At 44.1% G+C, this 23,390-nt stretch overlaps 1 protein-coding gene across 9 annotated transcripts in view; it reads left to right on the top strand.

The window, feature by feature from the left end:
• Positions 1-999: 999 nt before the first annotated feature.
• KCNJ1 (potassium inwardly rectifying channel subfamily J member 1) overlaps positions 1,000-23,390 on the top strand; it is a 48,256-nt gene continuing 25,865 nt past the window's right edge. For 3 of the 9 annotated variants that reach the window (XR_002091026.2, XR_002091027.2, XR_009457847.1), the window contains exon 1: positions 1,000-1,312. The gene's annotated coding sequence lies outside the window, so the exon portion shown is untranslated. The other 6 variants (XM_059719655.1, XR_002091028.2, XM_019490103.2 and 3 more) reach the window with 6 other exon arrangements.

Raw genomic sequence — 23,390 nt, 5'->3', positions numbered from 1 at the left:
ACAATAGGTGCAAAATCTCAACACTGCCCTTTGAGACCCACAACACCCCTGTGAAATCCTGTTTTATGGGAGTGCAAACTGAGGCAGAGAGCAAGGAAGTGACTTGCCTAAGGTCACAGAGTCAGTTAGTAAGCAAACCACTGAGAAAAGGGGGATGATCGTCCTTGATCATCTAATGGGATCATACTTAGATGCTTAAGTCCGTTTTCATGCCTAACAGGCAGGGAAGGGTTGGGCCTCAAGTGTTACAGTGCCTTTGCTCCTGACCAAAGGACCACAGGAGGTAAGGCGACTGGGACCAAAGGTTATCACTAAAATGACTGGGAGCTTTTTGGACTAAAGCAATAAGGAGCACTAAAGAAGCTACTATGAACACCATTGATCACATATTCATTGTATGGCAGTGACAGCAACTGCACTTAAACAAGTAAACTATTAGAGCCCACCCTCAGCAGGTTTTGGATTTAATGCAACACATGGCAAGGATCCTCTGATAAAGGCTTTTCCTTTGCTTGTTCCCAATTTCTACTCAAGATGTTCCCAGTGCTTGGTAGACCATGTGAACTGAAACATACAGTTTGCAGAGACCTTCCCAGAACAGGGCCAGGTATTGAGTTACATGACTATTTTTAACCTGCCAAGCCCACGTTGGGCAAAGGCTTTCCTTTTCTGGGTGACAGATAGAAAGAAACTGGGGAGCTAGCAGGACTGGAGTGGGCAGAGGTTTCAAGTTCTGGGCTGTTGTTTGGGGAGTCTACTATTGTTTCTTATCTGTCAGTTATTATAAGCTGCTGGGAGCCTTTCTGGATTGGGTAGGATGGAAATCTAAATAACAAGAACAACAACAACAACAATAATAGGTTATTGTTAAAAATTGATTCTGATACAGCTAAGCAATTTCCACTGTTATTAATTAGGGTTATTGGAGAGAGAGGCTTACAGGATGGTGGTGATCGTGTTATCAACTTTTCCAGGTAATTCCATGTAGCCTTCTTTAAAGCTTTGGTATATCAACACCTCTGTTATAGTTTAACCTTTTAGGGGCCACTCCTAGCCCTTTCAAGCAGAGGTTTAAAGCAAAGCACAGACGTAATGTGCCATTGCATATAGATGAGCTGGCAACCAGTCTGAGCTAACACAGGGAGATATAAATACCAAAGAAGGCCTTGGGCTCTCTTCCATCTGATGCAGGAACTGTTGGACCAAAGCACTGAAAAAAACTACGGCTACAGAAACTGTGGGGAGTCACTCACTGTGCAAGAAGCAGGGTGGCCTTTTCTTCCTTCTTCATTCTTACTGCTTAGCAAGCAAGGTAAGGAGTGCCATTCCAGATACTGTTGTCTCCAAAGCTGATGGAGATGAATCCACTTCATTCCCAGGGGGATGGACCCAGCTGTTTCCAGGCAAAGATGTTCTGTTATCATATGACACTAGCCATACTAAGTACAACATGCTAACTATGACCTTTTTCCCTTAAGTTCTCCCACATCCTTAAGATAAAACTGCTGCATAAATGAATGAAGCAGCAGACCAAGGCTCAGGATACCTGGGTTGTATTTATGGTTGCCTGCTGGCTGTGATCTTGGGCAAGTCAGCTTTTTGCTCTTTGCCTCAGTTTGCACTCCCATAAAATAGGATTTCACAGAGGTTTTATGGCGCTCAGAGGACAGTGCTGAGATTTTGCATCATTGTGCTTCAGATTGCAATCAATAAAATGATAAAACTGCATTTCCTTACCTGACATAGAGTCATAAGGCTGTATTCACTGAAGCTTGTGTGGTGCTTGGATACTGTGGTATTGGAGATCAAATGAACATCAAAGATAAACACAAGTAAGAAAACTGAAAGAAGGTGCAAAATAACCTGTAATTCTCTATTTTTTGAGTTGGGCCATATGCCAGTATTTTGGCTCAGATCCTATTCCACCTATTAGGTGCTTAAGTGGAATTAGGTGTGTAAATGTGATGTTATTCCATCCTACTCAAGTCCCTGAAAAGCAGTTAATGCCCAAGTGGAAAAGTCTTCCTCCTGCTCACTGCTTTTCATAACTTAGTCTTAAGACTAACGTAATGGAGTGCTACAAAAACAGGCATGTTCACATTTTTTGAAGGATGCAAGCAAGGTGGAATAGGATGATTACACATGGGCACCTAAATCCACTTAGAAATGTAATAGGTGGAAAAGTATCAGATCCTCTGTGTACAGGCTATTTCATTGTCTTCTCTGTAAAAGCAGTGGCTGAAATAACCTTTATAAATACCAGCAGGGAAGCAGGAAAAATAAGTCCACATGTTAAAAATAAGTCCACATGTTTTGCACATGCAAAAGTGAATTTTCTGCATAAAGCAGGAACCTCCTGGGTGCTGTCCTATTGAAAATGCCTGCAAAAAGAGACATATTCTATTTAAAGGGCACTTTACCAGAAACAATTATTTTTTGATTAATAATTTTTTTAAACATTACAACTGTATTCTTTTAATGAATTATTTATAATGTTCTTTGGGATCCTTTGAGGAATGATACCCACAAAAGTGCAATGTGTTCTTACTGGGAGATGAAAGTAAAGCAGGAGAGTTTCTCTTTTTCATGGTGAAATTTCACCAGAGAGAGAAGAAAATGTTCCCTGCTGGGACATAAAGTCACAATTTAGATAATATTCAATGCAAACTGTTGAAAAAGCCACAGGTGCTGCATTTGCTCCCAAAACCTGCTTTGATTTGCAACTCTACAATCCCAAGAGAGATGCATTGTCCAGGAAGCAGCTTCTCTCTATTCCATGCAACTTGTGCTTTCTCTTTAATATGAGCTTCCAAAGATATGGTTCAAAAAGCTTTTGTTTGCTTCATCCCTTACCCTGCAAGTGCTTCTTCTATCCTCAATACCCAAACCTTTCTCCAGGGACTCGCTGGCTAATTAACACAACTGTTTTCTTATCAAATCCTATCCAGAATGAAAACCAAATGAAGCGTGAAATCTAAGTGAGATCGTTTGTGGTCATTATACATTATGCCTGGCTTTGCATAAATATTACACAAACATAAAATAGTTTCAAACAAGCTTAACTTAATTTATTTATAGCAACACTAAGTGCCTGATTCTCATTTTCCCTTTTACCCTTTTACACCATTCTGGCACCGGAAAGGGCACTTGAACTACATGTTAATAATATTTACTTTGGAATTATGTTAAAAACCCTATTGTAAATGTGAATCATGGCTTTAGGATACTGAATTAGGAGACCTAAGTTTTATTCTTTCTTTTGATAATGATCTATTATATGTTCCTTTGAGTAAACCATTCTGCTGTTTGGTGCCTCAGTTTCCCAGCTTTAAAGACAAGATAAAGATACTGACCTCTTTTGCAAAGTGCATTTAGTTCTGTAGCTGTATGATTATTACTTTTGGGTGCAGTATTATGCCATATTTAAATTCAATATTGGTTAAGCAAAGACACACAGCAATAGCAAATAAATAAAATCTTGTTTTGAAATTCTTGTAGTGTCCACAAAGTCCTTAGGATTTTATCTTGTAAAATCAAATATATAGTTTAAAGAGTGATCAGAATTTAACCCAGGGAAGGGAGAGAATAAGGACTGGCAAATACTCTGGGAATGCAATTCATTATAGTTGATTTATGTGGGTGGCTTTTAATTCCTTCTGATTTTCCGGTAAGATCCAAACTGCCTGCAGTTTGCTTTGGACAGTTCCCAGTCTTCTAATTGGGCATGCATGTCTCTGTTTAGTTTTGAAGAAAGTGATTTTTCATGGCTTTGAATGGCTGAGGGTTTTCTAAAGAGCTGGGACAAACCTTCAGCTGACGTACATCTGTGTAATTTGACTACACGGTAGACCGGGGTGAGCAGTTATTTTGGGCAGAGGGCCATTTACTGAGTTTTGGCAAGCCATTGAGGGCCGCATGACAGGCAGCTGGGGACAGATAAATATTAATTTTCTAAATTTTTAGGGGCCCCGCAGGCCGGATAGAATGGCCTGTCGGGCTGCATCCGGCCCCCGGGCCACATTTTGCCCACCCCTGCTGTAGACCCAATTTTTTCTCCCTGGTACAATGTGGTAAACACCATCCAAGGCAAGTAACAAGGAGCAGGAGACAAATGGTCTCAGGATACTAAATTTGGGGGGTTCAGCTTGGGGGTCATGGACTCTAGGGAAATCATAATGAACTGTCAGGGGGTTGAGACCACATTGCCATGGCCCCCTATATTTTGGGAGTCAGTTCCTCGCTAGGTGGAAGAGCGTTTTGTTATGGAAGAGGTGTATACTCCAGAAGAGGGTGAGAACTGAGGGGCTAGATTAACCCAAAGTCTGAATACTTTTCAAACATGCTACAAGATCTTCCTTTCTAATAAACTTTTCCACTACAACTAGCTAGTTCTGTACAAACACACACACATGTGCAATCCAGAGGACAGATGCCCACAGCAGGAGGAGGCCAGAGAGCAGGTAACTACCTCCACTAAGTCCACTACGAGCTCCACTGAGCAGATCTAATTTTCCTAATTTCCTATAAGACTCCTTTGATGGCCACTGCAGAAGACTCTAAAATAGATGAGATAGACCTTCCTTCTTCAGGTCCCGGGAACTAACCCTTGACTTCCAATTTGCTTGGAGGGGACGCTGCATTCTTGTTCAATGTAACCAATAAAATATGAAAGGGACTCAAGAAAAAGGCTTTTCTAAACTGTAATTACGGTTACCTGAAACCTTTGACTGAAAAAGTCCATGTACTGTACGGCTGTTTAGCAAATGTTCTCACGCTGCATTTGTTTCCCGGAAGAGGAGGAAGAAAACATATAGCCAGCATGTGTTGTGCCGGGGACACACATGATTACCTGAAAGGTTAGCTGAGAAAGGCTTTCTAAAGGCCAGGTTCACGCCCTTTTCTGGCCTGAAAAGTTTTGTTTACTTCAATGTCTCTTTTTCATCCTTGGGTTTTATATCAGAAATATCAGCTTTAGGCTGAGTTTTCCTAGAGGTCTTTATGATAGTTTCAGGGACGTTGTTTATTAAGATCTCAGGGGTGTAGGTTGTAGCCATGTTGGTTTAAGGACATAGCAGACAAGGTTATTTGGGTAAATCCAATAGCTATTATTATTAGTAGCAGTAGTAGTATTTATGATCTCACATGCCTGAATGGAGGCTGGGATGCTGGTTCTTTAGCAAAGCCATCTTTTCACCAAAATGTTAATTAGCCATTGACACTAATAAGGTCTAAACAAAAGGGCCACTTATCACCTAGTAACTGCAGCCGAATGCACATATAAGCTACTTGTACACATGAAGGAGGTTTAGTTCTCCCTAAATTGAAACAGTGGGTTTTTAAATGACACAATTAAAAACCCACCATTTTCAATTTAGGGACTTCTGTCACATCACGACGTGTCACATCAAGGCCCCCCATCAGCTCACCCGCCTCCCTCCCCACTGCTGCCGTGGGCAGGCACCACGAGAAAAAAAATTGGTGAGGGGCCCGATCCTTTTTTATTTTTCCAGAGCCAACCTGCCTCTCCCGTGGCCGGGGGGCAAGCTGCCAGCAGGCTGAGTGGTTCCTGAGTGGCAGAAGGGCCCAGTCCTTCCCTCCATGGTGGCAGCATCCCCCAGACCCACCTGGGTGGCCTGCTAGAAGGCAGGGGCTGCTAGGGTGCACTACCACCACCACAAAGGGAAGGACCCCCTTGCAGCTCAGGAATCGCTCGGTCCGCTGGCAGCTTGTCCCCCACCATGGGAGAGACAGGCAGGCTCTGGGAGACACAAAAAAAAAAGAAAAGAAAAAGATCAGGGTGCTCGACACTTTTCTTTTTATTCTCAGTGGAGCCTGCCTGCATGAGCTGCCACCAGGTCGCATAGTCCCTGAGCTGCGCGGGGCCCAGGGCTTCCCTCTGCAGTGGCAGCGCCCCCTGGGACCAACCGGGCCGGGTGCTGGTGGGCGAGTGCCACCTGGGGTGGAGGGTAGGTCTGGGGTCCCCCACAGCTCAGGGGTCTCTTGGCCCACTGGCAGCTCTGCCCCCAGCTGCAAGAGAGGCAGGTAGGCTCCAGTGCCCCACGCGCTGTCTCCCTGCCACCTTCCCACTGTCTGGCAACAGGCTGGCTTGCCCCTGGGGCAATGTGGCAAGGTGGCAGGAGGGTGGCTCGGTGTGCTGGTGATGGGAAAAGGTGGCTGGGACGGTGCACAGGGCACTAGAAGCCCGTCAAGCCTGAGCTTCCCTGAGCATGTCACCATTGCAATGTGTCACATACCAAACTAAACTGCCTCGGATGGGTTTTACCTTGCTATGTAACGAGATCACTTAAAGTGAAATATGCCACCGCACGTGTACATTGTGACAAAATTAAAGTGAAATACGCCACCGAAGGTATAAACAGCAATGCCATTAAAGCAGTGCAAAAGGGCAATTAAGCTGCTTTAAAGGCCAATTTTGCCATGTGTACAAATGCCCATAGCTTCGCTCCTTTCAGTAGTTACACTGGGATAAAACGGAGGAAACAAAACTGTGAATCAGACCCAATCACTTCAAGCCCCTTCCCTGCTCCATTGTGCAATTTTCAGTCTCTCGACTTTTTTGGTGACGTCATAATTTCAGTGCTTCTTCCAGCACTACAGAGGCTCCAGCGTACTTGTGAGTGTTCACGCTGGCTCAGATCTGGGTGTTCTAGTTCAAGACCAAGTTTTTCCCATTTTAGTTCAACCTGCCAGGTTTTTTCCGTTTTAAATCAATTCCCAGCTGCTGGATACACTGGTCTCTCAAAGAAAACCACAGGATTTCTAGGATGGATCTTGAAGTCGTTCCTGTGGTTTTTCTTTCGTCGATCTCCAAGGAGATGCATTCTCCCATGATTGTGCATGTGATGCCTGCTCAGCCACAAGAGACTTAAACTCCCTCTAACTGGCTCATCCCCTGTTCTGGGCTCCTCTTCTCCATGCTCATCTCACTGCCTATGGGGCTTTCATTTTCAGCAGAAATAGAGAGAATTATTGGCAGTAAGAGTGGATGTTTAAACTAATGGGCAGTTCAGACAACTCTGCCCCAAGAAGCTTACCATCCAACTACTTTGGAAACCAACCCTATCTGTAGTCCTCCTTTCTGTCCTTCCCACAGTGTTAGACCCAGAAATATTTATCTTGGCAATTAGCATCAATCCACCTTGTCCAGCCTCCAGAGCTAGTAATTAAGAGTGAACCTTGCATTCCTACCGGTAATAGGCTAATCTTGTTTTTGGACCCTTCCAAAGTGTTTACTGTGTTTTGACTTGAACAGACGAAGCAGGTGACTTCCCTTGGCTTTCGGACCCCCCTGAGGGTGAGAGGAGGGGCAGGAGAAGGGACTGAATGGGGGCAAAAAGGCTCTCATGCTTCATTTCCCTTAATGAAGTTTCCTGCCAGTTTCCAGCTTGATCCAGATCTGTGGCTTGTCCTTGAACATTTGGGGAGAAATCCAACTAAGAGCAGCTGTGGAAATTTGTCTTTCTTCATAGCAAAGACACACTCCATGGGGCTGTCCTCTGCTTGTGTCAGGAAGTCACTCCCATTCACGCCCTGGTAAGTCATTATGTTCTGGGGTAGCAGAGTAGTCCATGAAGCTAAGGCTGGAATTTGTCTGCAAAGTGTCCAGCTTTAGGGGCTGTGAAAGCATTCCCTGATTGGATTGCGCTGTGCAACTGATGCCCGATCCTGGAAGTCACTGAATGCTTCCTGCCAGGTGCTCTGCTTCGTTCCGTGCTCCTTTACGCAAGCAAAAACTAATCACCCAACAAAGCAAGACCACTGAGAGACAGGAAACTTTGTACCTTGTCTCTGCAACAGGATGCACCAAGAGATGGTGCAGTGAGAGAAAGCCATGAAAGCTCCCAGTTTTGTGAATGTTTTCTCTCCAAGAGACAGCCTGTGCTTATCAGCACCAATATTCGAATTTACAAATTAGAATTTACTAGCCGTTTCTGATTTAAGAGGTCCCTTAAGAGCCCATCAGGAGGGTTTTCAAATGTACGTGTTATCCAGAATAGGCAGTTCAGCCATAAACATTCAGATGATGGATGACTTGTGCACGCACTCTTTGTCTGTGTCGTACAAGTGATCGATCATTACATAGTGGGTTTCTGTTCCCTGATTGTATATGTGATTTTTATTTCCAGAAAAAAAGTCAAGAATAGGAAATATCATCAAACTTGCCCAACATGGTTTTTGGGCAGCTATTCATTTGTGCAACTTTCAAGATGAATGGAAATTGTCAAAGATATAAGGTGGCCATTCAAACACTAGGAAACAGCAAAGCCACGGTCATCCTTCTTCTGCATTTAAATCATGATTTCACAGGGATTCAGGAAATTCCAACTTGCCTAAAAATACATTTCTCACCTATTTCACCAAGAACGACAATGAGGTCTTTCATTCTGGCAATGGGTATCAAGTGTGCCTCCAGAGTATGCAAGCACTGAGCAACAAGTAGTTGAAAGGCAATAAAAAATAGGAGGCACAGGGACATGCTTGAACACTCAGGACTGCGAGAAGCCTTCTGTCACATCAGGGTCCAGATTGCTCAGAGGGGAGACACTAGACAACAACCCAAGTCTGCAAATGAGCACTTACAGGGATTTCCAAAAGCACCTGTACCAGCTGGATACCTACCTCCTATTGATTTCACTGCACCTCCACCTCCCTTCTGTCGCGTGCAGCTAAGGACCTTTTTCCTTCTTTCTCTGTGTTTATTAAGAATGTAATCATCTGCAGCAGGATTGATCTCTCCCTAAGTACAGCTCCAGGGAGGCCCCAGAGACCTTTAGGTGGTACTGTGATGGTAATAAAAATAATAATCCAGCCTGGGCAGTCAGACTGACTCCAGTGAATGAGTTTCATTTGTGAAAATATCAGTAAATCACCTTGCTATTTTTCCAGCTCTAAAATGCACTTTACTAGAAGACATTGTGTATTCTCTTCTGTGTTTGTTTTTCACTGTTTGCTGAGTCCAAGGCATTAGTATGCACACAAAAGCTTTTCCTCTCCTTGGGGAATGTGCAAGTTTGTACTGAAATGGCAAGCAAGCACCCGTGTTTTGGGCTAGGCATTTTCTTAGCATCTAAGCACTGCTGCATCTCTACCTACAGCAGCTCCCAGACTGAAGATATTTTATTCACCATAGTACCCTTCCATGCAGACCTCTCAAAGTTTTTTGCAAACATTAATGAATTTAATGCAATTTGTTTAATGTTTCCCTTGACAACACCCCCTGTCATTAGTTCCAGGCTATGGGGTAACCGAGGCACAAAAAAAGGAAGCGACTTGCCCAAGACAGTACAAGAAGCCTGTGGAAGAACCCAAAACTGAGCATACATCCGACTCCCAGGGTGATACCTAGACTGCATTCCTTGAGACTGTCGTAAGATGCCTTCCTGCTAGGGGAAGTTAGTTTTGTCTTAATGAGACAGAACATATTCACTACATTTTCATTTTGCTATGGAACAGCAAAGATAAGATGTGCAGAATACTGGTTTCTGTCCTTGATAATCATTTCAGTTATTTGGGCTTGATTTTTCAATCTAGCGTTTTAAGCCAGCCGTAAAAACTCTGGGAATCAGCATATCACATCTCAGCATGGGAGAGATTTTAAAGGAGCGGAGGGTGCCAAATCTATGCCTTGTGAGACAGGGTTCTGTCAAGGATGAATCTGACCATATACATTTAAATTAAAATTATGCCAGCTCCAAGTGCTTTATGCAGAAAAAATATTAATGACTTGCATCTTCTATTAAGAATGCAAAGCAGCCTTTTCATATGCAGTTTGTTTAGATGCCCGTTCACGTCGATGACCCATGTGACATGTCAATAATTCACTCAGTGCAGAAATCTCTTGCAAGTCAACTACAATTATACAAGCAGAAATGGTTCTGTTGCTTAAATAGTGTACATTTCCAGAATGGTAGGCCTGGTTGCTGCGTTTAGGACTGCACCTGTAGTTCCACTGTCTCATAAGGGGGTAAGGCAAATGCAGCTGAAAGCCCTTAAGCACTAGACATCAGACCTAAAAAGGGACATAGGCGGTTCATGCATTTTGGTGAATAACAGAGATGAATTCCTGCAATTAAGAAGACATTAACATTTTAAAAAGCCAGGATGACAGATTAGACAGGCCAGGCCTGTTGTGCAGCATCATTCATTAATGTTTTTTGGTGCCCTCTCCTGTCCATCATGATAGAGGAGGATAGCAAGGATATGCTTGTAACAGATAGCCAGAAAATTCATTAATGAAGCTGCTGGCCACAGACTAACCCTTTGGGTGCAGACAGAAATGATAATTTTCACCTGATTTGGCCTCTGAAAGTGCTCTACAGCCATGACCAAACAGAAGTGCATGGCTGCAAAGTGTTTTAAAAGGGCCCAATCTTGCAAAAATCTGAGCCCTCACTGCATGAGGGTTCAGATGAAGACATTTCAAAACAGCCTCTTCTGTAACTTGTGTCTGTGATGCCTACCAGCCTCCGAGGTGCTTTCAGAATGAGAGGGGGGGAAACGGAGCGGAGGGAAAGTTCAGTCTGGGGGTTTTTCAGCTGACGCTGAAGGGTGGACGGGTAGATTGGAGTCCCCACCTCAGGGAGGCTCCAATCCATCTACCCCACCTCCCGTGCTGGCTGGAGACCCCCTAGAATGAGCTCCCTCTTCTCCCTCTCCCCCTCCCATTCTGAAAACACTGCCTAGGCTGGGAGAGAGGAAGGGCCATTGCTAAAGGAAACCATCTACAGGCTTGCAGCCAGCAGCTGGATTCCCCACCCCGCTCCCTCCGGGACCCAACAATGAACTTCTGTTTTCTCCAGGGGATCGTTGTAACTCAGATTGCTTCCTGCAAAGTGTTGTGAGTTACTGAGGGGAGCTGATCTTCTGTCCAGACGCTTTGGTTCTCTCTGGCTCTCAGGCTTGCTAAGACAACTAAGTGGACCTGGTTCATGTAGGGGTAAAACACTTCCCACGCCACCTAGAAGCAAAGGGACATGCTTCAGAAATATGGGCTGTTCTGACACAGCCTGGTGCCCCCACAAGCTTGGAAGGTAGCTGCCCCACGAGGGACCACTCCCCATGTCAACTGCCTGAAAGCAGGGCTAACCCTTATTAAACTGCCCATGATGTGGATTAAACACAGTTCAGAAAAGGAAATTCCTGAGATGAAAAAGAGCATAATGGCATAAGATAAATACAGACAGTTTGGGATATTACTGTAGAAATCAGGATGTCTGGCACTGGAATATGAACTGTGGATTGCAGTGCCCTGCTCTGGGGAATCCCAGACACACTTGGACTTGGAGTGATGAAGCATGAGAAGGACTCTTTTGCATTAATGGTCCTCTCTTCTAGTTGCACTTGTATTACTTACGCAAGGGGTGCATCTACATGAGACGCTTAATGCACAGTAGATTTACTGAATGTGCATTATAGCATCATGGCAAAAACCATGCTGTTAGGTTAATGCGCAGTAGTATGAATCTACTGCGCATTAACCATCAGGAAAAAAGCATACGATTGTGCTAATATGAAGTAGGGCAGCACATTTATTTAGTACTTCCTTTCGGTGGCATCTTGGAAGGCTTGAGGTATAGACAATGACTGAAGTTTAAAGATGAAACAAACTTTTCTCTGCTACAGCCTGTTCTGTGACCTGAGTTTCTCTGGCATGATAAAGGAGCATGGCCTCTAGGCCCTCAGCAAACGCAGAAACGTTCCACACAATCCTGAGATCTTAAATGATACCACGTTCCAAAAACACATGAAAGTGAAATCTAATGAAGAGTTCATTAAGAGAACATATGGAACAGAAAGCACGTACAGTTCTAGATGGCATGTGTATGCTGTATTCTAAAATTATTCTATCCTAAAACTTTCAAAAATGTGGTTGATCAAGTCATAGTTATTTACAAGAGTAGTTTATGGCTGAAACTTTAACCTCTTCACCTTTTGATTTACAGTAAGGAATGACTGGAGGCCATAAACTCTCTTCCTAGATATTTCCATTTATTCTGGTACCCGCTGTAACCTACCCTGTTTTGGTCACGGGCAGTGATTTATGAACCTGTATTTACAAAGAGACTATCATGCAATTGCTAAGGATAACAGGAAAAAAAGTCTTGGTACTTACGGAATTTTCTATTTGAAAGGGGTTGGGAATGGAAGGATACTGAGCAACTGAGACTTGCTGGATGCTTCTTAGCACCAGGCTTTCTGCAGAGGCAGACAGACTTTTTTATGGTGTGGGTTGTCCAAGGACATAATAGTGAGCTTGTGAGAGAGGGCCCTCTTTTGTTCTTTACTTTATTGTGTACTTTATCCAAAATGAGGGTCATAAATGCTTGCCCTTTGCTGGCAGAAAATAGGCATAACTTATACTTACAGAGCACCATTGCTCCTCTGGGATCCCAAACCACTTTGCAAGTGACAGCGGTTCAGAGGGATCGTTTCATCTGCCACTGGAGTTAGAGGCAACTATTAGAGTCAACACTACTGAGCAGGACAAATACAACTTGGCAAAAAATACACTTAGCACCATGAAAACATCATAGAACAGTGATACACCCTTGTTGTTACCTGGTGAAGTAGCTAATTGATTATGATTATTTTGATTACAGAGAAGGAGAACCTGAGATGGAAAGGAAATAGGATTTACTCAAGGCCACACTATAGGTGAGTGGTAGAGTCAGATTTAAAACTCAGCAGTTTCTGACTTGGAGTTCACTGCTTCTAGTAACAGGCTAGGAGAGGAAGTGGAAAAATGTACATCCAGATGAAACTGCAGGGATTCATAGATTGTAAGGCTAGAAGGGACCCCAGAAGATCATCGGGTCCAGCACCCTGCACCAAGCAGGAAAAACAACTGGGGTCAGGTGGCCCCAGCAAGGTGATTGTCTAGTCTCCTTTTGAAGATTTCCAGGGTAGGTGATTGCACCGCCTCTGGAGGGAGCTTATTCTGCAGTCTGGACACCCTGACCATGAAGAAGTTTTTCCTAATGTTGAGCCTGAATCGGTCGTCTGGGAGTTTGTGGCCATTACTCCTGGTTTTCCCCAAGGGCACCCTGGTGAACAGTTGCTCACCGAGCCCTTGATGTACTCCCCTAGTGTAGCGGTAAGCTGCTACCAGGTCCCCTCTCAGCCTTCTTTTCTTCAGGCTGAAGAGTCCCAGATCCCTCAGCCTTTCCTCGTATGGCTTGCCACGCAAGACTCTGATCATACGGGTGGCTCTTCTTTGGACTCTCTCAAGCTTGTCCACATCCTTGTTAGTTTGGTGCCCAAAACTGGATGCAGTCCTCCAGCTGCTGTCTCATCAGTGCTGAGTAGAGAGGAAGAATCACCTGAGTTTTGCTGGAGATGCATCGACTGATGCATGCCAGAGTATTGTTTGCCCTACTGGCTACAGAGCTACATGGCCAGCTCATATTCATACCGTGGTCTTTTATTACCCCCAGGTCCCTTTCATTCGTGGTGCTAATCAGTTTGGTGCCACCAAACCTGTAGGTGTGTTGGGGGTTGTTCATCCCGAGGTGGAGCACTTTACATTTCTCGACATTGAACTTCATCAGATTCTGATCCGCCCAACTTGCTCACCTGTCTAGGTCCACCTGTATCTGTAACCTATCTTCAAGCGTGACCATGCTTCTCCATAACTTGGTGTTGTCCGTACTTGGCCAGTTAGCTCTTCACCCCCACATCCAAATCATTAATAAAGATGTTGAAAAGTACTGGACCAAGCACTGACCCCTGCGGGACACTGCTGCCCATTTCTTGCCAGGACGACACATATCCATTCACTATGACTCTCTGGGTCCTATCCTGCAGCTAGTTTCTCACACACCGAACTACCTCAGAGTTATGCTCACAATCCTCCAATTTTCTTGCAAGGACATTTTGGGATACTAGAACAGAGGCATTTTGGAAGTCAAGGTATACAATGTCAACCTGCTCTCTCATGTCCAGGTGGCAAGTTACCTGGTCATAGAAGGAGATGAGGTTGGTAATAGGCCTGTGTGAAACGGCTAGTATTCACTTTGGATTCAGATTCATCTGATTCCAGGAACTGCGATTCAATTCAGTGATTTCCAAAGATTCAGAGAGCTTTGAATTGATTCAAACCTTTAAATTGGTCCCCTGATTCGATTCAGATTCAGAGATTTGACCACCGAATTGGGCCGAATTTCCTCTGAATCAAATCACCACCCGAAGCTTTGCACAGCCCTGGTTGGTCAGGCAAGCCCTGCCCGTGATGAAGCCATGCTGGTTGTCATTCAGAATCTTACCTTCTGCAAGCTTATTGCAGGTAGACTCCTTGATGAACTTCCAGGATTTTCCCTAGGATGGAAGTTAGGGTGATTGGCCTAATTACTTGCATCCTTCCTCCTGCCCTTCTTGTGGATGGGCACAACATTGGCCCTCTTCCAGTCCTCAGGGACTTCTCTAGAGTGCCATGAGCTGTGAAAGAGTTTCGCCAGGGGCTCCCCAATGACTTTGGCCAGCTCCTTCAGCACTCTCAGATGAAGATCATCCAGTCCTGCTGACTAGCATATGTCTAATTTTTTTAATTGGTCATACACCAATTCTACGGCAATAGTAGGAAGATGATTATTCCTACTGTGCTCATCCTGTACTCTACCTGGCATTGTTTTCCCCTTGGTCTGGTGAAAGACCAAGGCAAAGTAGTCATTCAAGAGTTCAGCTTTCTCCTGGATGCCAGTAACCAGCTCTCCTGAGTTGTTGAGCAGTGGCCCCACACTCCCATTTGTTTTCCTCTGGTTCCCTATGTACCTAAAGAAGGACTTCTTGTTGTCCTTGATTCCCATTGCTAATCTAAGTTTGGTTGCCACTTTAGCTTTTCTTATCTGTTCCTTCCAAAAGCAGGCCATCGTAGAATAGTCCTCCATGGGGCCTGTCCCGAGCTTCCATTGTTTATAGTTCAGGGAGGCAGAACGTAACTATATGGTTGTTATCTGGCTCCACCATCATCATATAGGAACAGTTCACCAACTTTAATGTATTTTACCTCACATCCCATCCATAAGGGGGGGAGAGGCTTTCATCCCTCTATATATAGGTGAAGAACTGAAGCCAAGTGACTTGCCTAAATTCACAAAGGACAGAACAGGGAACTGAACCCAATCACCCAATTATAAAGGCAAGGGCTACTTTCCTCTGATTTGAAGCAAGCCAGAACAGCAGTGTGAACACATACACTAGTGCCGTGATTTTCATCAAGGATCTCACAGCACTCTTGGGTGAGATCCTTGTAAGGGTGTCACATGGTGCCATGCAGTATTAGTGCTATTCCATGTGGAAACACCTGCACATGATTCACAAGATCAATCCAGAGATTTCAAATAGAAATCCATAGCGTCAAAAACATCTGGACCAGTTGTGAACTTTGAGTTCTTTGAAACAGAAGGATTCCTCTATTACCTTTTTTTGTAGTCAGAAAACAAGTGAAAGCTAAGAGCTGGTATTTTCTCCTCAAGTCTTAAATGGATGAGAACCACTGTACTAGAGAAAAGGAAAAGGAATCTTTGATAACCACAAAAGACCAGGATATTGGATTTATAGCTCAGGCAGAAACAGTGACTACAGGACTCCTGGGAGAGGATAACGTCCTTAAATCATGGGAGTGTACTCCCTAAATGCTGACTAGGGGTGCATCTACATGAGACACTAAAAGTGCAGTAGACATAATTCTACTGTGCATTAGCATATCACAGCAAAAGCCATGCTAATGCACTAATGCGCAGTAGAATTAGTCTACTGTGCAGTAGTAACACTTAAAAGATGTGTGCCAGCACTACTGCGCAGTAGCACTGCATAAGTCAGAATCTGTTATTACAGGTACTAAACTTAATGCACTGTAATTATGGTGCATTAATGCACATGTAGACGTGCCTTAGGACTGTGAAAGTCACATCCCTGAATGTGGGAGCAGGGAGAGCTACCGCTGCAGGCAGCACAATAGAAACATTTTGTTGCAGTATGAATAACAGAAGCCCAAGTACAGGCCTTAAAACAAGAGTATGACAGCAGCTTTCAGAGAAGCCCTTCTTACACCAGCTTAATCCACCTGGAGCCCCTATGCCCCGCTCTTATAGACACAGTTTGCCTGTCCTTGTCTTTGTCAGTCTGGCAATTGCTGGAATATTATAAAGTTGATGGCAGCCAGCATGGCTTTTGTCATGGGCAGGTCTTGTCTTACCAACCTCATCTCCTTTTACAATCAGGGAACTAGCCACCTGGATAAGGGAAAGGAGGTTGACATTGTATACCTTGACTTCCAAAAGGCCTCTGATGTAGTATCCCATGATGTTCTCGTGAGAAAATTGGAGGACTGTGGGCTTAGCCATGAAACAGTTAGGTGGGCAGGGAGCTGGCTGTGGGGTAGGACCCGGAGAGCTCTCATGAACAGATCTGTGTTGTCCTGGCAAGAAGTGGTCAGTGCTGTCCCTCAGGAAGTGGTGCTTGGTCCAGTGCTTTTCAACATGTTTATCAATGATTTGAATGCGGGGCTGAAGATCTCACTGGCCAAGTTCGTGGACAGCACCAAGTTATGGGGAAGTGTGGTCACACTTGAAGATAGGCTGCAGATACAGGCAGACCTAGACAGGCGAGCAAGTTGGGCGAGTCAGAACCAGATGAAGTTCAACGCTGAGAAATGTGAAGTGCTCCATCTGGGGACAAACCCCCTACACACCTACAGACCAGAACCACGAATGAAAGGGACCTGGGGGTAATAATAGACCACAGTATGAATATGAGTCGGCAGTGCAATGCTGTAGGCAACAGGGCAAATAATACCTTGCCATGCATCAATCAATGCATCTCCAACAAAACTAGGGAAGTGATTCTTCCGCTCTACTCAGAATTGGCGAAACTGCAGCTGGAGTACTACATCCAGTACTGGGTGCTGCACTTTAACAAGGATGTGGTAAAGCTCGAGAGAAGAGCCACCCGTATGATCAGAGACTTGCACAGCAAGCCATGTGAGGAGAGGCTGAGGGGCCTGGGACTCTTCAGTCTGAAAAAGAGAAGGGGGAGAAGGGGCTTGGTAGTGGCTTATCACTGCACCAGGGGCATATATCAAGAGCTTGGTGAACAACTGTTCACCAGGGCACTCTTGGGGAAAACCAGGAGTAATGGTCACAAACTTCTGGAAGACCATTTCAGACTCAACCTTAGGAAAAACTTTTACACAGCTAGGATGTCCAGACTGTGGAATAAGTTCCCTCCAGAGATGGTGCAATCGCCTACCCTGAAAATCTTCACAAGGAGACTCGACAATCACTTTGCTGGGGCCACTTGATTCCCAGTTATCTTTCCTGCCTGGTGCAGGGGCTTGGACCCGATGATCTCCCAAGGTCCCTTCCAGCTTTGCAATCTATGAACTGTGGGTGAAATCACGTCTCTGTGATTCACTGGAGCACATGGTGTATTATTGTCTACTGAGGGGAAACAGCAGGTGAGTAGCGAGAAGGAAAGCGTTGTGCCGATGTGAGGCATAGTGCCTACAGGGCCACAAGCAAGTTTGTACTTCAGCCATGATGCATCACATCTCTGCGCTGGACATAGAATTGGCTACTCCAAGCATTTTGGAAAGAGAAGGTGTTCATGAACATAAACTCTTATGCACTGGGTAACCCTGAACTTTGAAGTACTTTGATACAAGATAAGGAAGCAGCCCCAGTGTGTCACAATACTCAGAGAAGTAATGTTTTTAAGCTGTGGATCTCTTCTAGCTGTAACATCAAGGCCCCAAACCTACTGCCTCTCCGCCCTTGAGGCCCCAGTAAGACGCTCTTTCAGAGTTGTGAACCAGCAGCCCAGACGTGACTTTGGTCAGTTCTGCAGAAATTTTGAGTTAATGATTCACTGTCTTAAATACTTCAGAGAGGGAAAACAAAAAAGAGGGAGAGAGAGAAATACCGGCTCATGTGACCTTCCATTTACCTACTTCCCCCCTAAATACCTAAATCATTAGCATTTTATGTGGGCAGTATCTGCTCAACCCACTGCTCAGCGTTGGACAACTCTTTAGGCATTTGTGTCGGTTGTTCTCAGGTAAGCAGGAGAGAGCCCACTGATGTCAAAATCTGCCTTGCCTCATGCTTTCGTGTTGGCTGCAGCGCTTTTCCTGGCAACACAGGGATGGGGAAACTAGACCTGGTCAGAAAATAAGCCCTCTTTCCTGTGGAAAATGTCTACAAAGAAAAATATCATTGAAGTTTCCCATGGAAAAGAAAAAAAATATATACTTCAAGTGCAAGATGCAGTGGGCAGAGTGCTTCTAGTTAATTAAGTGCCTAGATGTTTTTTCTTGCGGAGCTGATGCATCATGTACATATCTACTGAATAGAGATCTCTCTTCTATGCCTAGCTGAAAACATTTATACTTTTTTACAAAAAGTGCCTGCTCCCCGCAGAAAATTTCCATTTTTTTTCATTAGAAAATGAAACGCTTGGAAACTGGAATAGTTTCAGCCCCCAATCACTCTTGATTTGTATATCCTGCTGCAGTGCCTCATGGGAGAGGAACCTGATTTCTTCATATCCATTTCTACTTTGTGGTCTGGACCCCATGGCAGCCAACCTGTATGCCTTTTAACGAATCCCAGTCTCCTGTGACAGCAAAAGGTGACAACTGCATCATGGAGCTTCCTCGCTGTGGTACATCATGGGAAATGCTGCGTGTACATGAAGTGCGTTTGATCCCGTGCATAATAATGATCACTGCTAACACTGTGTGGCACCCCCTGGCATCCCCAAAAGGATCTCAAGGTACCCTAGGGAGCCGTGGCATCCTGACTGAGAATCACTGCTCTGAACTCCGAGCAGGACAGTCTAACCCCAACATGGGTAGGGGGAGAGAGACGATTTCTCTGTTCCATGGGCCACAAGCAGCTCTCTCCTACCCCAATCCCAGGGCAGACAAAAGAAGAACCAGATTAGCATCATTGCTGAAGAACATTAGCAAATGCTTTTGCATCAGCAGAGTAATTTCATAAGTACCATTCTCCCAATAAGTGGTAGACTAGAGATGATAAAGGACAAATGTAATTCCTTTTTCACAAGCAGCCCACAGGGAAGAAAGGAATGCCATGTATACATATAACCTCTGGCCCTGTCATTAACTGAATCAGAAGTGCTCATTTGGTTCAATTCATCAGGCTGCCTCTCCAAATAAATGCAGTCATGGGTTTTATTCTGCCTTGTGATACTAGCAACAGTAATGTTCGCTGCTAATAACAACAGGAATAATCTTACTGCTGTAAAACGGCTATTTACATCTGCATTGAAGCATTTCAACCTGAGGCTCTGAGTTTCATTTCCAGCCTTTCCAAAAATATTATTCACTTGGAACTTCATTATGACAGCACTTTTTATTGCATTTTATCCATTCGGCCATGTTCCTGTAAAAGAATTACTCCTTTAAGTAGGCTGCAACTTCCCCTGTCACCGCCTGTCCCTGAACCAGTAAACACAGGGTGTGTTCTGAATACTGCACATCCTTGGGTTTGTGTAATCACTGCCTGTTGCTACTGAAACCTCTGTCACACAAATCAAAGGTACAGCAAACTGACCACACACTAGGACTGACCAAATCAGGGAGGAAACGAGTATAAATTTACAAAGGTAACTGGTATATATGGAATAATTAGAAATGGTATATATGGAATAATTAAAACTGTATAGTTTCAAGGCATCAGGATAGGATTCGGGAGATCTGTGATCCAGACTCCCCATGTGACTTTGGGCAAGTCATGTAAACTCTATGAGCTTCTGTTCCTCATCTGTAAGGTAAGGATTACAATAGTTTTCTCTCATTGTCTGCCTGTTTCATCTACTATATAGACAGTAAGATCTTCAGGACAGTGATTGTCTCTTATTACTTACTACATGTTTGGTCAGGACTTCGTCCAGTGGAGCACGCAGGTGCCAGGTAACAATAAAAATAAGGCGAGCAGAAAGATTCGGTTAGGCCCTTAAAACGATGCTGCATTTTATAATGAAACCTTTATGCTGCGCATAATAATGTCCATCTGAATAAGGACAATATTTTTGTATTTTAATAGCTACTTTCACCCAACAATCTCAAAACATCAGCCAGTCCAGTTTCATAACAAACCCAAGTGAGACCAGCAAGAATTATTATGCTTGTGATCTCGGTTTTGCAGATGAGGAAACTGAGGCACAGAGAGTTTAAACAACCTGCTCCAGGCATGCAATAAATCAGTGACGGGGCACAGAACAGAGCCCAGGTGTCCAGGTTTCCAGTCTCAGCTCTTCCAGTCCCTAAATAAGAGTGCTTTCCTGAAACAGTGGGATCTCAACTTGCAAGATACCTGCTGTCAAGACACTGGTTTATATTTGCAGTGGATATTATATTCAGGAGAGTTATAGAATGATATACAAACTGTTGTACAAGCTATATACATACAGGAACCACTTTTCAACCATCACTGAAATGCAGATACCTCTGGAATGGAAAGGACAGGCTCTTTATCAGCTTACACTAACACTGTGCAACAGAAATAGGAGCAAGGCAGGGAATGAAACTCCAGTGTGGTATCCACTTGAACCCTGAGGGAAAGTTTAGGTTGGCAAAGTGTAATTTGGCCAGTACTCCCAGAAGAGCAAGCTAAACTGGACTAAAAGAACCCGGTTCCCATAGAGAACAGGCAATCTGATTAATGTCTCTCAGAATTACAAAGAATGTCACTGGTGCTGGAGTCTATTTTTATGAACAAATAATGATGATGTTGCTGCTGCTGACAAGCTAACAGCTCAACACACTTTCTGCTAGAGCCTTCTGCATAGCAGGGGGCACTATTAGAAAAAGAAATGCAACAGCTTTTCCAAACCCCTTGTTTTCAGAACATGCTCCATCTATCCAAGGCTCCTTTGGGACCACTTTGCTTGGTGCCTCTACCATGCGGACAAAAGGGTTGGGGGATTGTAAGGTCTGGATCACAGGTTTTGGTTTGGACTAATCCCAAACACTAACTTTATACACACTACGTTAGGCATGATTTATATTCTGGCCATGATTGTATTTGCTTCAGCACAAGACCAGCTGACTCTGGTATTCCTCAGTGCTGGTGAAACTTGTGATACAAAGGAGGTGTCTACACAAGATGCTTCATGTGCAGTAGACTAACTCTACTGCATATTAGTACAGTGGGCAAAACCCATGCTTGTGTGTTAATGAGCAGTAGATTTAGTCTACTGTGCATTAACGTCACAAAAAGACTGTTCGTTTGCACTAATGCACTGTAGCACCGATTACAGCTCACTAAGTTAGTACCTGTCATTACAGATACTAAACTTAATGCAACCTAATTATGGTGCATTAATGAATGTGTAGACGTGCTCAAAAAGGTGTAGTTAAAACCTTGTGCCTGATATATCTTATTTAGTTAGTCTGTAAAAGTACATATCTATCCTGCCTTCCACTTGTGATATAACCAGCCTGGAGTATTACCTCAGTTACCTTGGTACTGCAGGCAAACTCCTAGCCTACGCAGGACAGCTGGCTTGGGAAAAATATGCCATGCCCTAGAAGGATCTCTGAACTACCTAGCATCTCCTGCTTGGTAAAGGCAGTCAATGGATAGTGCACGAGTCTGAGTCCCACAAGCAATTTTTAATAAAAAGGATTTTGCAAGGAATTCGGAAGTGGCATTTGGCAGTACTCATTCAGGGAAATTCAGTGGAGGCAAACAATAGAGGAAGGAGTAAAAGGAAACAAATACTGCTTGGAAAGACCTGACCGAGGCTGTAAAAAATGATCCCAACTTTCTTCTGCCTCAGCTTCCCAGAACACCACCCAAGCCCCTCACAGAGACAGATTTCAGTGAGTGCCGCTAGTACAAGGACCTTCTTTCCCCTGTTTCCCTAAGGGCTAGATTCAGTCGGCCTCACTCACACAGAGCGCATCTACATGTTCAGTAATGCACTTTTGCTATTGCACATTGTTTAGTACCTCTAAAATGAGGTACTACATAAAGGCACATTAGTCTGCCCTAATACACAGTAGCAAAAAGCGAACACCTTTTTAGTGACACTTAATGCACAATATACTAATTCTACTGTGCATTAGTGTATTAGCACTGTTTCCTCTCTGACGCCTTAATGCACAGTAGAGTAGGCTACTGCACATTAAAGTGCACCTTTAGACATGCCCACAAACCAGTTTGTTACTCTGGGTGTCGAAGCCCAAATGACACCATGAAGCATTGCACTACTCTATGAGAAAAATAGGTGCTAGAACCTGCCCTCCAGACCAGACCTCCAGTCTCAACACCTTTCCCTTTCTTCTGTCACAAACCCGCTATCCTAATCAACTCAGTTTACAGCCATTTCTTTGGATCAGGATATTTCTCACACTCCATGTAAAGGATTTAGCCAGAAAACAGATAAATCCCCTGTTTGTTAATGCACTCACCCTGCACACAAACCAAAATAACAATAGTTAAAACAGAAGAACTAGAGGAGGAACAGTCTGTTAAGTTGTGAGGTGCCCAGCGTTGGTTTGTAGGCATCAGAATGTCATTGCACCTGCTTGTGATTGTGCAGGAAGGGACGTGGAGGGTGTAACCATTACAAAGAGTTGAAATAACCATTTATTTTCTGGGTACTTGTCAGCAATACTGATGGGAGAGATGGGAGATGGGCAATTAATTCAGTGCAACAGAAATCTAACAGTTTCTGCTTCTCACAGTGATCAAAGTGAAATCCGAAAGTGGAGCAGAGCAGAGCAGAGGAGCTGACTTTGACAGCCAGCCACCTGGGGCATCTACTTCTATTCAAAGGATTATGGGATTGACTTGTTAAATGTCCACAGTTTAAGAGGCCAGGTGATGCACTGCAAATGTGTCAAGTACAGGGGACAAGCTGCAGTTTTGCTCCCCCAGCAAACCTGAATCCACGTGCGATGAACAGGGAGATGGCAATACCCCACGTGAACTGAACAAAGACAAAATGTCCTGGTAAACATTAGTTAAGATGCACTTGGGTTACTATTTGCTGATTTAAACCACAAGAACCTCAAGAGCACTGTATATTATATAACGAGCTTTACATAATCTTCCCTGCACAACCTATGATATATACCTGCCCTATGCTTATGCAGAAGGGAACGTTCCCTCTTGCCAAAGCAAATCAACGCAGGCAAGTTACGTGTGGGAGTAAAAAGGTTTGTCTGACAGTGAATTCTTTTGTTGCCCTACCTAAATAAGGGTATAATTCTTCTGGCTTTTTGTTCTACTTGGGATAGCTTCAACTAGAACAATAAAGTGGTCCCTGAAGGGACGAGGTAAGATTTAAAGAATCAGGCAAAGGAAGTTTGGGGTTTATTTTCAAGCCTCTGATTCTAAAAC

The sequence above is a fragment of the Alligator mississippiensis genome, chromosome 16 (assembly GCF_030867095.1).
Source record: "Alligator mississippiensis isolate rAllMis1 chromosome 16, rAllMis1, whole genome shotgun sequence".
Classification (NCBI taxonomy): Eukaryota; Metazoa; Chordata; order Crocodylia; family Alligatoridae; genus Alligator; species Alligator mississippiensis.
The sequence above is the reverse complement of the archived record's forward strand: the minus strand, read 5'-3'. Positions and strand labels throughout refer to the sequence as shown.